Source organism: Furipterus horrens, unplaced genomic scaffold, assembly GCF_987537825.1.
Source record: "Furipterus horrens unplaced genomic scaffold, mFurHor1.1.pri manual_scaffold_10, whole genome shotgun sequence".
Taxonomy (NCBI): Eukaryota; Metazoa; Chordata; class Mammalia; order Chiroptera; family Furipteridae; genus Furipterus; species Furipterus horrens.
The window spans coordinates 78,686,517-78,691,371 of NW_028327180.1; the positions used below are offsets into that span (position 1 = coordinate 78,686,517).

Consider the following 4,855-nt stretch of genomic DNA (forward strand, 5'->3'; position numbering starts at 1 on the left):
CCCAGGGACAGTTGTTAACTATTTGAGAAAAATAAATAAATCCAGATCTGTACCGTAGATCTTATACCAAATGAATTCAGGTGAATTGAAAAGCTAGTATAAAAAATGTGATATTAGTGTAAAAATAGAAATAGACCCACACATATATGATCTGTTGATTTTCAACAAACAGTACCAAGGCAATTCAGTGGGGAACAAACTATCTTTCCAACAAATGATGCTGGAACTATTGGATAGCCATATGCAATATAATGACCTTTGACTCTTATACCATACACCACATACAAAAATTAACTTGATATGGATTATAGGCCTATATGTATGAGCCATATACAAAATTACATATGTAAATATATACAAAAGTGATATGCAATGCAATTTGGAAACAGAATTGAAGAAGACTTCATGAAAGAAGATATTTAGATAACAAACACATGAGAAGATGCTCAACATCATTTGTCATTAGGGAAATACAAATTAAAACTGCACGCCCAACTAGAAGGACTAGAATTTAAAGACTGACCAAATCGAGTATTAACAAGACCAGTGGTTGCCCTGGGATAGATAGATCACAAAGGCGCATGAGGAAACATTGGGGAATTATGGGTATGTCATATGAACACAGCAGAGTTTAATCTTTCTTCAGCTGATAGAAATTTGGGTTGTTGCCAGTTTGGGCTTGTGGCAGATGCAAAGATGTACCACCTAGATCCTCCCTAAAGGAAGGATTTGCTGTCCAGTTGCAGGCAGTGTGGTCAAAAGAAACCTGTAGCTTATAGCTTCTTCCTTGCCCCTGAGCTTCCTTGCCCCTTCCCAGACCAGCTTGCATCCCCTGACTGAACAAAGCAAGAATTTAGAGGCTAGGCCATTTTCAGCCGATATGGGACACTTCAGACACATAATATTTGCTCCAGAGTTCCCTGCGAAGTTGGCCTAAACTTAATTGAACCTGTAACACAGTCTGACTTCTGCACGATACCTTCTCTTCCTTCCTTTCATAGATGTTGATCCCTAATATCCCTAATCAATATCTTGCACCCAAACTCCATCTCAGCATCTGTTTCCTGGGAACCTGACCTATGACAAGGGCTATTGCAAGCAAACCTTATTGTCCTTCTTGCTCATGTTTCCTGTCCTATAAGCACTCTGTTGTGTAAAATATTTGTATGGGAATAGGATTGCTGGGTCATACAATATGCTATTTTCAGCTTAATGTTTTTGCTAATACCTGGCATTGGGCTTTTAAATTTTAGTCAGTTTGGTAAATGTATATGCTATCTCATTGTGATTTTAATTTACATTTCCCTGATGACCAAAGAAGTCAAACACTTTATGTTATTGTCCTCTGGGTTACGTTTTTTGAACTGCCTATTTTTTTCCATTTTTCTTTTTCTTTTCACCAGGTTATTTACTTGTTTATTTATCTAAAAACCACTTTAGCGAGGTATGATTGACATACAAAAAGCTGTAATATTTAATATATGCAACTCGATGACTTTGGATTGCCCATTTTTCTATTGGATCATCTCTTATTATCAATTTTTAAAAGTTTTGTGAATATTCTGGGTAAAAGCCCTTTGTTAGTTTTACCTTTTGCAATGATCTTCTACTCTGTGGCTGGCTTTTTCACGCTCTTCGTATTGTCTTTTGATAAACAGAAATTCTTCATTTTATCCACCTTTTTTTGTGGTATTGCTTTTCAGGCTTTAAGGAAATTTTCTTTACCCAAGATTATGAAGATATTCTTCTACATTATTATTACAAAACTTTACATTTTAGCCTTTTATATATAGGCCCATGTGCCCCTGAAGTTGATTTTGATGTATGGTGTGAGGTAGGGGTTCAATTTCATTCTTTTCTCATATGGTTACCTAATTATTCCAACCAAGTTTATCAAGAGACAGTCTTTTTGCCACTGCTATGCATTGCCATCTCTGTCTGAAATCAAGTGTGTAGATATGTGTAGGTCTGTTTTTGTAGTCTTCTCTCTATTCCACTGAACTGTCCACTCCCAAATAATGCCACACTCTCTTAATTACTATAGCTTTAGAGTACTCTGGAACAGCAGTTCCTCTAACCTCATTCTTCCCCTAAGAGTAACTTAGTTATGCTTGGCCTTTTGTATGGTCATATAAATTTAAGAATCATCCTGTCAAGTTCCACAAAAATATTCTGAGTTTTTATTAGAAATAAAACTGAACCTATATATCACTTTGGAAAAATAATCTTTGTAATATTGAGTCTACCAATCCATGAATACTCTATCTCCATTTACTAAGGTCTTTAATTTCTGTCATAATGCTTTTCAATTTTTTTGAGACTTATTCAATTTTCATTAGATTTATTCCTAATGATTTGGTATTTTTAATAATATTACAAATGCTAACTTTTTAAAATATAATTTTCTTTTTGTTGCTGTTAAATACATTGATTTTTCTTTATTGACTTTAAGTCCAGGAAACTTGCTGAACTCTCTTAATAATTCTAATTATCTTTAGATTATTTTTCATCTACTCTATACTCTATCATCTATAACTAATGGCAGTTTGTTTCTTCTTTTTCCAATCCTATTTCTTGTATTTTTTCACTGTGCCAGCCAGGACCTTCAATTTAACATTGAATAAAAGTGGTAGTAATGGATATCTTTGTTTTATTCCAGTTTTCAAAGGGAAAACTTACAATGTTTCACCACTAAGTATGATGCTTGTGTTAGCTATTTTTAAAAAGATAGGCTTTATAAAATTAAGGAAGTTCCTGTTTAGCAGAAGTCATTTAAAAAATTATTGCCCTGGCTGATGTGGCTCACTGGACTGAGTGCCAGCATGTGAACCAGAGGGTTGCCAGTTCAATTCCCAGTCAGGGCACATGCCTGTGTTGCAGCCCAGGTCCTCAGTTGGGGGTGCACGAGAGGCAACCACACATTGATGTTTTTCTCCTTCTCTCTCCCTTCCCCTCTCTGTAAATAAATACAATATTAAAAAAAAAATCTATCCATTTAGTTCAACAGGAGTTAAATTCTGTCAAATGCTTTTTCTGCATCCATTGAGATAACCATATTTTTCTCCTTTAATCCATTCATGTGATAAATTACATTAGCTGGATTTTGAATATTAAACAAACTTACATTCCTATGATTAATTATAACTTGGTCACATGCACTATCCTTATAGAATGCTTAATTTTACTTAACAATACTTTATTTAGAGTTTTTATACCTATGTTCATAAGGGAGATTGAACTTTAATTTTCTCATATTGACCCTGTCAAATCTGGGGGTCAGTGACATATCAATTTAATGAAATGAGTTAAGAAGGATAACTTTGGTTCTTTGGGAGCAAAAACTTCTAAACTTCTAGAAGAGTTTATATATGAATAGATTTTTATTTTCCTTGACTGTTCAATATAATTCAACATTTCTTTGTGGGAAGATTTTAAATTACTGATAAAACTTCTATAATTACTATGAAACTATTCAAATTTTCCATTTCTTCATGAATCACTTTTGGTAAATTATTATTTCTAGGGATTTTCAAAAATATGCTTTATTGATTATGCTGTTACAGTTGTCCCAATTTCTTTTCCCTTTGTTCCCCTACACCCAGTAACCCTCTCCCTCCACTTGTCCCCCGCACCTTAGTCCATATGCCCATTGGTTGTGCATATAGTTCTTCTCAACATCTTCCTATCTACTCCACTCCCTCCTACTATGCTTCTTAATTCCTGTACCATCTCCCCCTTTCCCCTCTTCCCTGCTTACCTCCCACCAAAATGCTCCCCATACCTATAATTCTTTTCCCACTCTCATTTCCTACTTAGTTTGCCTTTGTTTCAATTCCCTAGCTTCTGTTTGTTATTGGTTGTTGTGATACAGTTTTCATTTTAATGTTCATAGTTTTGATCCTCTCTCCTAAACAAGTCCCTTTAAAATTTCATATAACAGTAGTCTGGATCTGATGAACTCCTTCAGTTTTACTTTGTCCTGGAAGCACTTTCTCTGCCCTTGTATTCTGAATGACACCTTCGCTGGATAGAGTAATTGTGGTTGTAGGTTTTGGCTTTTCATTACTTTGAATATTTCTTGCCAGTCCCTTCTTGCCTGCAGAGTTTCTTTGGAGAAATCAGCTGATAGTCTTTTTTTTTTTTTTAGAATAAAATTGTTGTATTTAGAATTAGCCAGCTGGACTCAGTTTAGATGATCCCAATTTTGTTGGCAACATCCAAAGCATCATAGTCTGGAGCCAGTCAAACATATGCCTTCTTCTCTCCATCAGGCCTAATCAGGGTGTTGACCTTGGCCACATCAATGTCATAGAGCTTCTTCAAAGCCTGTTTGATCTGGTGCTTGTTGGCCTTGACATCCACAATGAACACAAGTGTATTGTTGTCTTCTATCTTCTTCATGGCTGACTCAGTAGTCTGAGGGAACTTGATGATAGCATAGTGGTCAAGCTTGTTTCTCCTCGGAGCACTCTTGCGAGGATATTGGTGAAGTGCGGATCTTCTTTTTTTGTGGCTGTGGACACCTTTTAGCACTGCTTTCTTTGCCTTCAAAGCCTTTGCCTTGGCTTCGGCTTTGGGAGGGGCAAGAAGAGCTTCCTTCTTCACTTTGGGCACCATCTTCGTGGAAAGCTCAGCTGATAGTCTTATTGGGACCCCTCTGTATGTAATTCTCTTATTCTCTCTTGCTGCTTTTAAGATTCTCTCTTTATCCTTAATTTTTGACATTTTGATTATAATGTGTCTTGGTGTGGTTCTCCCTGGGTCCAGTTTTTTTTGAACTCTCTGTGCTTCCTGGACCTGTAAGTCTATTTCCCTCCCTAAGTTAGGGAAGTCCTGCTTCATTATTTTTTCACAT

General features: G+C 35.9%; 1 pseudogene; it reads right to left on the reverse strand.

Annotated features, from left to right (window-relative positions):
* Positions 1-4,178: 4,178 nt before the first annotated feature.
* LOC150000791 (large ribosomal subunit protein uL23 pseudogene) lies at positions 4,179-4,617 on the reverse strand (annotated as a pseudogene).
* Positions 4,618-4,855: the final 238 nt, after the last annotated feature.